The 12,328-nt window shown below is 37.1% G+C and overlaps 1 non-coding gene and 1 pseudogene across 1 annotated transcript; one reads left to right on the top strand and one right to left on the bottom strand.

Annotated features, from left to right (window-relative positions):
• Nucleotides 1–1,658: 1,658 nt before the first annotated feature.
• On the bottom strand, nucleotides 1,659–2,258 carry LOC104733024 (uncharacterized). Its single transcript, XR_015574336.1, has 2 exons — nucleotides 2,121–2,258; nucleotides 1,659–2,045 (listed from the first exon to the last, which is right to left on the bottom strand). It is a non-coding gene; the product is annotated as an uncharacterized LOC104733024 (transcript).
• A 3,801-nt stretch (nucleotides 2,259–6,059) lies between these two features.
• LOC147932998 (uncharacterized) lies at nucleotides 6,060–9,454 on the top strand (annotated as a pseudogene).
• Nucleotides 9,455–12,328: the final 2,874 nt, after the last annotated feature.

Raw genomic sequence — 12,328 nt, 5'->3', positions numbered from 1 at the left:
TTTAAAGAATATCTAAACAAGAAATTTGATTTAAATTCCGAAAGCGAACAAAAATCACGGTTAGATATTCCCAAATTAAAATTTACAATCTGAAACAAAACTATTATTAAAATCACAGTTATGAGATGGAAAACATTGATATATATGTGATGAGATGGATATATGTCCCGAAATAGATATACTACTTTCTCTTACTATTTTTTTAGATTTATTTGTCTTTGCTCATAACAAAACAAATCCGACCATTTTGTGTCTAAACCGATTAAAATCAAATCGAATACTAAATTGGTATGAGGTTCGATTATGAATTTTAATAACATTCCTAAAAATTGGTTTACAAAGATAATCTGTATATATCTAATATATTGCAAACCTGATTAAAAACTTAGTTTTGAAATTAATCCCGCACGTATGTGCGGGTCCGAACCTAGTCTTCAGTAAATGAGAATCCTACAAATTTTGAAAAGAAAGATAAATGACATGACAAACCACTCATTGTTCCAGCAAGACATATGTATAAATTAATTATTCCATAAAAGTTACTAGTATTAAGATTGAAATAAACGACAATAATGTGAAATTATTACTACTAGGTCTTCTTTACTTTGTCATCCGATCGAGCTTTACTCCTTTATTTAGAAGAGGAAGCAATTTGGACGAGGAGCTTTACTCATCTGTAAGAAAATACATTAACAGTTTGGACCCAAAAAAAACTTTGTTCAAGCAATTTGGACGAAATTGGTTTTATCATCCACTAAACGATGACTGTCTAAAGACACAAAAACAAATTGTGGCTATGACGTTGTAGACAATTGAATTTTGTGGCTGTCCATAGTTACATTGCCACAATGTAGCCATAACAGAGTTTGTAGCTAATAGCCACGAAATCGCCATACAAATGTTTGTGTCTATAATAGCCATAGTTTAACCACAAAAGAATTTGTAACCATTTGCTACGACATGTTACAAATATAATTGTAGCTTATACCTACAAATTGGCGACAAATATATTAATGGCTATTAGTTTCCACATCTTAGCTACAACTAATCTGTAACTATTTGTCACAGATAGCTACAATAAATATGTGGGTAAGTATCACAAATTGGCCATAAAGAAAACAATGGCTAAGTAAAAAAATATACTTTTAAACAACTATTGGGAAATTAAATTAATTTATTAATAATATCTATCTTAACATTTTTGAAATACATTTTTGTGTCACTTTTTTTCTTTCTCGGGTTGGATTTTTTTTAAACTCTAAACCGATTTCATAAATCGGATCCTTTCTAAAATATATGTGACTTGCTATATTACATCCCTATAATATACTACCAACAAATTAAACACAATCATATTAGGTAAGATTTAATTAAGATATTAAACTCGAAAATGTAATATGTTCGGATTTACTACTACTTTTTTTGGGATAAGTCTTAATAACAAAATAATTGATAATAAATGCTAACATTCTCAAATAAAACCGAATTCAAAATCTAAATTAACATAAATTGAGTAAAATATAATGGCATATTCCTTATCTTCACGTCTTATTCTTTTCTATTAATTTGTAATTGTATGATTTGCAAAGATATTTTCCTTGCTCACCAATTTTTTTTGCGATTTGCTATCACAATTACTATTATCATCACCAGTAAACTTTAAAAATACTATGATTATATTCCAACGAAAATGCACAATCTCAAACGAGCATTTAGCTTAGAGACACAAACCACCCCCTTAATTTTCCAATGGCTGCTTTATATTTGTTTATTGGTTGTTGATTTGTATTTTATACAAGTCCACGACTTAATTGTTTTCTTTTTTTTTTCTAGATGGCCAAATCGTTAACATTGGGGAGTGGACTTACTTAAAGCGAACAACAATCCAACTAAAAATTCGATATTTTTAAGAGTTGGAAAATGAGTTTGCTCTGAACCGCGGCGATGAGAGAGCTGGAGAGAGGAGAGTGATGATAGCGAGGAGGCCGAGGATTGAGATCGATATCACCTGCAGCAGCAGATTCAAGTATCAAATAAACCCGTTTCTGCAACAATTGAAGAAGTAAGATTAAAATCAACTTGTATCTTTGAATAGAAAAGGAGAAAACATTGTGACTTACTTGATCATAGAAGTAACCGTATAGCATGAGTATATTGGGGTGGCGAAGATGAGACTGAATCTCGACTTCTCTTCTGAGCTGGTGTTCAACTTGAGAATGTTGAAGCTGGCTCTCTTCTGTCATTACCTTTGATGTAGAGGTTACCGAATTGAAAACTATCACAACATCAAGTAATATCTGCATGAACCGAACTTGATAAAGAAATTAAGCACACTATAAATACAATAATATCAATTACAGTGTGTAAGAAACGTAAGTAAGAAAAAAAAAACGATTATAGGAAGAAGAAGACCCCTGAAGAAGAAGCAGCGTAGAGACAGAACAGAGAGAACACAACAATCCATCAAAGCCATGACTGAGTGCTTAAAGGATCGATCCACATAAGAAAAGAGCATACAGTTATACCAAAGCGGGACAAGAAAGTCAACAATTTCACTATGACAGGAAACAAGAAAACAAACGATTTATGGACAAAAACAAAATGAAAGAGAGAGAATAGATCACCCACCTGATTTATGCTTTGAACATAATGAACACAAATCCATTTCAAGTCAAAAGTCCCTCAAAATCGATACAATAGAACCAAATTGGCTCAAAATTATCGCAGATTAATCAGTTACCCATGTCAGAGCATCGATGATTGGGGACGAGAAGGAGCAGGGAGAGAGTTAGCCGGTGCCGTCGAGAGAGAAGAGAGAGAGAGAGTAGCGAGAAGGAATGAAGAAAAAAAAAATTTATTTTTACCCTGGAGCCAACCACATTTTGACACATACCGTTTCTTATTGGGTTCTTCTGTAACGATTCTCTGATTATTGGGTTTAAATTTATGTTTTTTATTTATTTTTTGGCCATAAAATTTAAAGTAACCCCGTGAGCTAGCCCTGAGACGGATCCGGATATCCGGCTTTTTTGGGATTATCCGGATCCGGATCCGTATCCGGCGGATAGACGAAAAGACTATCCGGATCCGCATCCGTAGCCACCGGATATCCGATCCGGATATCCGTGCAAAATAACCGGATATCCGCGGAGATCCGGATCCGATTTTTTTTTCTTCGTCGCCCAACAAACAAAACCCTAGCACAACAACCACAAACTTAAATCTCTTCTCTGGACCTTTTTTTGTTTTATCTTCGTCTCAATGTCTTTTGATTCTATTAATTACCATAGCTAAACGTCGGATCTTGCATAGATCCGTCCAAATCTTGTCATAAGATCCAGATCCATCGGCTTGAAAAGACCATCAAAGCATACATACACATCGTTTGTTATGATTTTCTGTTATGAAGTTAAAAGAAGAAAGAAATCTGAGAAATAAGAGGAAAAGCAGAAGTTAAAAGAAGAAAGAGAGGTTTGATCAAAAAAAAGAAGAACAAAGAGAGGAAACGAGAGGAAGGAGGGAGACGACAAGGAGGAAAACAAAACAGTATTAGGTTATTTTGTGTTTAGTGCACAATAGTTTAGTTAGGCCCATTAATATTGTTAGGTCCACTAGTTTTGTCAGGTCCATTAGCTTAGTTGAAAACCCATTTAATTGATAAATAACCGGATACGGATATCCGGTTCAAAAAATAACCACTATCCGGATCCGGCTCCGTATCCGGCGGATACAAAATTTCAATATCCGAATCCGGCTCCGTTACAACCGGATATCCGGTTTTTCGGATCGGATCCGGATATCCGCGGATACCGGATATTAGTCCCAGGCCTACCGTGAGCAACCCTCACTGGACTTACTGGGCCATGCTCAATAATAATTAACCTTATTTATTTATTATTGGGCTTGACTTGTGATTTCTTGATTGCATCTCAATTGTTAGTAAAATTTCCCAATTGGATTGACACCTTAAGTATTACAACTGCATAAGGTTAATTGAATTTGCTAGGACATACAAAAATCCTAATATCAGATATGTTATGAAGTTGTTTAATAAATACATAGATTAATGTTTAATAAAAAATTTAAGAATGTTCAATACTATTTAATAATATAATGTTTATTAATATTCTTAAACATATTACAATTATAAAAATTTCTAAAATAACATTTTAATTGCAAACTTATAAAACTTTTACTAAAATTCAAAATACAATGCCATTTTTTATGAAACAGAAAAAACATTGTAAATAAAATTTAAAAAGAAAAACAAACAAACATATTACTTAATTAATTAAACAAGACAAACATTTTATTTAATTAATATATAGATTAATGTCCAAATTTATTTCATATATTCTCAACCAATCTGAGAGAGACACGTCACACAAGATCAGACCCAAGAACAGTTCTAGAATAAGATCAATGAGCCTGATCTTAAGTCCACTATTCAATTATTTTCATTTTTAAAGGGCCTAAGAACACCCCATCTGATATACCTATAAACATGGCCTTATGAAGTTGTTTATGTCAAGTCATATGATTGTTGGTTGGTTTATATTATTTGACATTGCAGCGTATCAATGAAATTGTCTCAAAGGAAAATAAGAAATGCGGACTGATGGATATTACTGGAAAGAAGCTGGTTGTTGCTGAAGGACGATGGGCAACAAACGATCCAGACCAAAAGATTCACTTTGTTTGTTTGGGTTCTAATGTAGTTAAAGTATGGGTAGATGTTGTCAAGGTAAGTGATGCAGAAATTTGGAGGCCATGAGAAGAAATCAACGAACTAGAGAGAAAGAAATGGGTAAAATGAAAAGTCTCGAGAGGAAAATAAATTTTTTTTTTTGAGGTAAAGTATCTTAAAAGAGAAAAACTAGAGCTTTTTGTATATTTTTTAGCAGCGACACATTTGAGACTCTTTGGTGGCTCTAACTCAAATTTTGGACCCAAATTTTACCCGGGTTTAACTTTTTTTCACATAGCCACACAATTATTTGTGGCTACTTGCGGCGATATTTCAATAAAAATTAGAGATAAGTACTAAAAGAGGACATAAAAGTGACTTATTGACTAAAACAGGAGTTAAGAGTTTTGGGTTACTATAATAGCACACATTTTAAGTAAAAAGACGTTGGAGAATTTAGAATTAATTAAAATTACTAAACATGCCATTAAGAATTTTTAACCTAACGAAAATAAAATTAAGTAAATGAGATGGTTAAATAAAAGGAACAAAATCGAAGAAAGAAACTAAAAAGTTGATCTCTTGTTTGTGTATAGAGAGTGTGAGTGTCGATCTCTTGTTTGTGTATAGAGAGTGTCGATCTCTTGTTTGTAGGGGGTTGTCTACTGGTTGGGTAAGTAGGTGTGAATTTGGTTTTGCAAATCGAGAGTTTGTGAAGTAAGTAACAAACTTTGTTATTTGTAGGACTGTAATCGAGGGGCGGCGACGGGTAGGAGAACGGGGAGGAGGCGAAAATTGGCAAGCAACAGCGGCAACTTGTAGAATTAACCTGGGTTTGGAGGCGGATTACGCGAGGGATTCAGATCTGGGCCGATATAAATTTACGGTTGCGATTCTGTGGTCGGGAGAAGTTACAACGATTTCGATAAGGTATGGTCATAGATCTGTCGGCTTGATATTGTTTATAAGTTGTGTGAAGAAGATATTGTTGGGTTGAAAGGTAAGTAAGTTTAAAAGTAGGGAAGTCCTCTATCCCCAAATGATGAAACCGTAATGTGGCGTAATCTGTTATAATGAGTTGTGATACGGAGAAGAAGTAATCCTCGCGTTTGATTTTGTGAGCCAAGTAGAAGATGTGGGTAGATGAAATTTAATAAAAAGTTTGAAAATGGCGGGGATATGATTGTTTGGTAGACTTGTTGAGTTTATGATGTATGTAATGGTAGAGTTGTGGTTAGTAAATAAAGGAGGAGTATATAGAAAATAGTGTTTTATATGTGTGCCCTAGCTGAATGAAACTTTGACTTTTCCAGGAATGGGATCAAGTAATGAGGAGAAGAGGTACCCACCAAGACTTTATAAGGAAGGAAAATCTCCATTACAGAGAAGGAGCATGCATCATAACTGCATATTGAGCAGTTTTGTTTTTATGAAGGAGTGCATTTGGGAGAAGGTGTACAATGACATTCGTGATAATTCTCAAGTAGGAGTCATCTTGAAGCTAGCAGATAGTGATTATGTTTGGTGGGCGAAGCTTGTGCATCACATATTAACACGACAGTTGGCTATAGACCGTAGATATGAGATGTGGGCATTGATAGAAGGGAGTCCAATTAGGTTTTCCCTATATGAATATGAAGACATTACAGGCCTCAATTGTGAAACAATAGATGAGGAGGATAAGGTAGTGGTTGATCACAGAGCATTTTGGGAAGAGCTAAAGGTCGATGTGGGGGTGGGACCAAACTGGTATGAGTTGGATGAAGCGCTGAAGGTTTTCAGGACTTGGGATCCAGAGAAGAGAAAGATGACTGGATTGTTGTTTGTGTTGCATGTTGGTATTTTGGGAATCGCGAGGTCAAGTAGGATTCCTTTGGAATATGCAAAAAGAGTTGTGGATGAAAATGCATTTGAACGATTTCCGTGGGGGCGGGTTGGGTTTAGGGAGCTAATTCAGTCTATCAAAATTGTTTCTTTTGAGAACAATGGTTATGCAATCCATGGATGTGTGCATGTGTTAATGATTTGGGCTTTGGATTGTTTGGTTAACCTTGGGAAAAAACATGGTAATAAAAGAGAAAGTGGTGATGATGAAGGGGAAGTCCCCTTCTTAGCTGGGGTGGTGGCCGACCAAGGATTTCAGTTGCTGAGTTTCTAGCTAGAGAGAAACAGTTACATAAAAAAGTGTGTGTAGGAATGTGAATGTTTTTTATAATTTGGTGGTAGTTAATGTTTTTTGTGATTTAATAGTCGTTTTCACTGGCTTTGCAGGTGCAAGTACATCATTTATCTATAAGACGGAAAGAGGAAATATATCCAATTTGGGCAGGGGAGAATGCGGTGTTTGGGGAAGGAGTAGGTGGAAACAAGTTGCTTGACAACCTGCTGCATGATATAATTGAGGGTTGTGTTGATGAAAAACACTGGCATGAGGATAATGAAACGGTGGTTGTTGAGAAGAAGAGGATGGAGAAGAGGAAGCAACTTGCGTCTTCTTCAGATGATTTTGTGGACCCACCGCAACAGAAAGTTGGAAAAGTGAGTAAGGGCGGTAATAGGCAGTTTGAGCGAAAATCAAAAGGTGCGGCATTATCACCGATGGATAATCTGGCTGAGGATAGGGATGGAGAAAGTGAAACTTCAAGAAGTGGGAAAGGATCGATTTCGGATGTAATAAAACTGCTGTGTAGGTTGACAGCAAAAGTGGATACCATTGCTGAGCAACAAACCAATTTAGAAAAGAAAGTCGTAGACCTTGAGAGGGAAGTTGTCCAGCTGAAGGAGAGTAAGATTGGCAATGATGGGAAGGATGTCTTTAATAGCAATTATGGGAATAATGAGAGAAAGGTAGTGAATGATTGGGAGGTTGGTAATGAAGCGAACGATGGTTTTCAAGGGGAGGAATTGGCTAGAAGGACTAGACATACTGGTGAGAATAAGGATGCTGTAGATACTGAGTCTACAACAGATGCTGGTAATCTATCTGGTGGCAAAGATGAGGTATGATGTCAAACGGTTTACAAAAAATAGTGGTTTAGCGTTGTTTTCAAATATTTTGTTTTTGTCTCTATTTTATTTTGTGTTTTTATGTGTGAAAGCAGATTGTTAAGACTGAATATTATAACAATAAAGTTTACAATTTATGGTGCTACAAATTTTAGTCATAGTTTTTAAATCCCTTGGCGATAACACACATTCATGTCATAAATGTGTTGAAAATTGTTTGTTTTTAGTCATGGCTTGTGCAGATGAAGCAAACCTCTCAGGATGAATATCCGATTACAAGTTGCGTGAGGAATCCAATGAAAAGGAAATCAAGACTATCGTTGACGAACATACGGCGGGAGGTAGCGCTAAGGCAACAAGAGGAGGAGCTCGATCAGAAAAAGTTAATGACTAGTTTGAAAGATCCTGCAGAGTTGTTGACGAAACATGTAGACACTGACGGAGATTCTCCTGTTGGTAGGCCAATGGTTAAGAAAGTGGCATCTGTTTCAGAGAAGAAGAAAGTTGATTTTACTGGTTCAGGGCATGAAAAGGAAAAATACACTACAAACACAAGGAAGAAGGTCCAGATGCCATCAATGGACTCTCAGTTTTCTGATCCTATTGAGGTGCAAGGTAGGAAGAATATTGGACCAGCGATAAACCAATTTTATGTATTGTCTAAGCAGGGTGTATCAAATCCACCACTTTGTCCTCCTGAGAAATGTCGGCAGAGGAAACTGGCCTCAACACAACTACACCCGTATGTTGGCAGCTCTGTTGTAAAGCGTATTCTAAAAGGTAAAGTTTTGTCACCAGCCCACTATGATCCCTTTGAGAAGGTAAGCGCATTGAAGGTTCAGAACTTAATGGAGTTCATTGACAAAGATTTGTAAGTATCCATTATTACTTCACATTTTTGTGAACTTCTACATAACATTTCAGTAGAGTGGCTAACGATCGAACTACAAATGCAGGGAAGACATATTTGATTCATCAAACTCATCAGCCAACTTCTACCTGCCTATAATGACGCCAAAGGAGATGTGGCCTCCAAAAGATAAGCAGTACGGCTGGTTGAAGGATGCTGTAAGTGATCCCCAATTGATTATAAAGTGATTACAGCGTATTTATGTTTTCTAGTGTACTAATCTCTATAATATAATGTACTTTTCCCAGCATTTGTGCCTAATTATGCAGATGCTGAGAAAACGGTCGATGCAACCTATTTCGCCATTCTTATCAGATAGGATAACTTTCCTTGATCCTTGGTTTGTTAACCAATGGGCGCAAGATTACAAGCGGTTTGATACAGAGAAGAAATGGTTATGGCCTGACTGGTTTATAAAGGTCTACAATGGCCAATTTCCAAGTTATGCACCCACTAACAAGCGATGGGTGGAGGATGTTGATATTATATACTTGGCACACAACATGAACAATGACCATTGGGTGGCAGTTGAGGTTCATTTAATTAAGCGTCGGGTAAAGGTCTATGATAGCATTTGTAGTATGTATAAAGACGAGGAAGTTGCTGAATCTTGCAAGCAGTACACACGTATGATTCCAGCGTTGATTCAAGCACTAGCCCCGCCAGATGCGAAAAAACAATTAGGTGCTGCAGCCTTTTCATTCTACAGGATATTTTGTCGCTGCGATCGCGTACACACGTATGATATTTTGTCCTTGCAAGCAGTACACACGTATGATTGCCGCTGCGATCGCGTGTATGCAAGGTATTTTGTCGACATCGAACACTCTACAAGAACATCTCCTTTGTGAAAGATTGACAACATTTACGGACGTCCCACTTCTAACTTCGTAGTGATGAGAATCTATCTCTTGAACTTGTAAAAAACTTGCCCGTCTAACCCGTTCCTTGAACCAGTAAGAGAAACATTTGCATTAGTTACTATAACGGACTCGAGTTATTGTGGCATTGTATATTCTGATTTATAAAACCCAAACCTGTAATAGCTTCTCAACTCATTTATTAAGAACTGTACTCATTTGGGCAGCTTCTACTCGGCGTCTTGCAAACCATCTTGTCAACATCGACCGTATCTCGTCTAGCAGTTGAACAATAGGAAACGATATTGCTGGTCTTAAGACTTTATTCATGGATTCTGCAATGTTCGTCGTTGTAATGTTATATCTATCACCAAGGAAGTGAACTCGGGACCACTTACTCATATCAGCACGCTGCAAATAGGCATATAGTTCTGGATTCATTTCTTCTATCTGTCCTAATAAAACATTGAAATCGGATAGCCTATACGCAGTTGCTGCCTTTTTCACCAACCCAAACGTTTCACTACCTCTGAATCTAAGCATTATATTTTTGTGGAGATGGTAGGTGCAAATCCCTCGGTTTGCTAGTGGATAATTTATGTCTACGGCTTTCCCGATTGATTTATGTCTATCCGATATAATGACAATTCCCTCATCATCAGGAATTACACAAGATAGTTGTGTAAAAAACCAGTCCCAAGACTCATCGTTCTCAGTATCTACAATGGCAAAAGCTAATGGAAAAATGTTATAGTTGCCATCTTGGGTTGTCGCTAATAATAACGTTCCCAAATATTTCCCCTTCAAAAATGTTCCATGAACAACTATGACTTTACGCATAAACTTAAACCCATCTATGCTTGCACCAAAGGCAATGAAAACAGATTTGAACCTATCATTTTCATCCACTTTTAACCTAGTCATTGTCCCCGGATTTGATCTCCTAACCCTATATAAATAAGCTGGTAATTCTGCATATCCATTTTCATAGCTTCCCCTCACTAATTCCCTGGCGCGCTTAAGTGTACGATGCCCTTTCCAATAGTCAACCTATATAGAGATTCAAGACACCGATGTCAGGACCATTTATGTTTTGCCTCCATACGTGACAACCTACTAAATAAATTACCATAAGTGACGACCTCCAAAATTAATTACCTTAAGTCCATAACGAAGATTTAACGCCTCTGCCACATGAACTGGCACTACACCAGCTGCAACACCCCCCCCCCCCCCCCACGAAATCCTTGTAAAGTTCTCCCAGTACTTTTGGAGTTGCTTTTCTTTCACTTGCAGAACGTTCAGTTACCGAACATGTATGCCGATTCTTATAAATTCGTACATGGAATGGGGGACACATACCAATGGTAGAAGCTCGCATCCTCCATTTACAACCGGGAACCCAACATTGCACAACATACAAATTAGGCCTTGACTCCTTCACGATGAAATCAAACTTTTGTAACACTGTTAAGATCTTCAATGTACGCTCCAATGCTTTTTTCGAATATAATTTTTGCCCTACCGCTAAATCAAAATAACCCGTCCCTGTGTCTTCACATGTGTTTGGTTCCCCACAATTCTTCTTCCTCACTTCACCCTTCCTATCTTCACTACTACTTCCCCGAATTGCCTCTTCTTCCATGGCCTCCTCATCATCTTCTCCCTCTCCAACTCCCTCTCCTACCAACTTATATGCTAACCCACATTCTTCATCACCTGAACTTGCCCCATCACTGTCATCGCAACAATCAAATCTGTATTGCTCGTCTTCCTCATCACCATTTTCACACCCAATTAACTCTCCTTCCTCCCTCCTATAATCTGTAGCTTTTCTTTTACCAGCCGCCTTCAATGCGTAGTACTCCTCTGTTTCTATATTCAATTGCTTATGCTCTTTTAAGTCTGCAACATCGACTTCCTCTCTCTCACAACCACTCACTCGTTTCTTTCCAGCCGCCTTCATCATGTAATACTCCACTGATTTTTTCTCCATTACCTCCTTTACTTCCATAAGATCTTCTTTTTGCCCTTTTCCTTCGATCTGAACACACATCCGTCGCACAGCTTCTGCTTTGCACTGTCGTATAAATCCTTCCAACTGTCGCCCATTACAAACAAACACCGGTGGAGTGTCTTCTGGCAACGAATATGGCGCCTTCTTCCTTGAAAGTTTGTATGATAGTTGCAATTCAACACTCTTTCTTTCCAAACCAAAATCCTCATACACCATTCCAAGAAAATCATCGTACGCCATTTCTCGTTTCGCACATAGAACCCTACTTCCTCTTTTCGCATCAACAAAAAAAAACCACCGTTTCTTCCACAATTTCCACTCCCCACAAACTAGAGCGATCTCTACCATATTATCTACACTCTGTTCTCCCTTTCAATCACTATAACCCTTTTCCAATCCACTACATACGGTCCAAACATATCGGGTTGAAACTTGTTTCAATCCTCGAGACCACTAACTCTCCAAGAACTGATTCGTCTTTTCACTCCGGATTCGCCCTAACCTAATAGCCATGAAAGTCTATCATTTTTTGTAAAATCTACCAGTCTTTCAATCCTTTAACATATCAAAACTAATTCTGCCACAACTACAATAACTCTACCACTTCTTAACTCACCTTAAATCTATCATTAGCTAAGAAATCTACCATAACATTCAAAAAATCTATCGCATAAGTCTATCATTAACCGGTAAACCTATTAAACCTTTCGTAAGTCTACTATAACTAAGGTTACTCTACCACACTAATGGAAAATCTATCGTTTAAATCTACTACACATTTCAAGTGTACCGTTATGGTACGTTATATCTCCTATTTAATTCTACCGCATCCACAAGTCTACCGTAAT

Source organism: Camelina sativa, chromosome 12 (genome assembly GCF_030686135.1).
Source record: "Camelina sativa cultivar CO46 ecotype springtype chromosome 12, ASM3068613v1".
NCBI lineage: Eukaryota > Viridiplantae > Streptophyta > Magnoliopsida > Brassicales > Brassicaceae > Camelina > Camelina sativa.
Note: the sequence above shows the minus strand (reverse complement) of the source record. Positions and strands in the feature narration are given on the sequence as shown.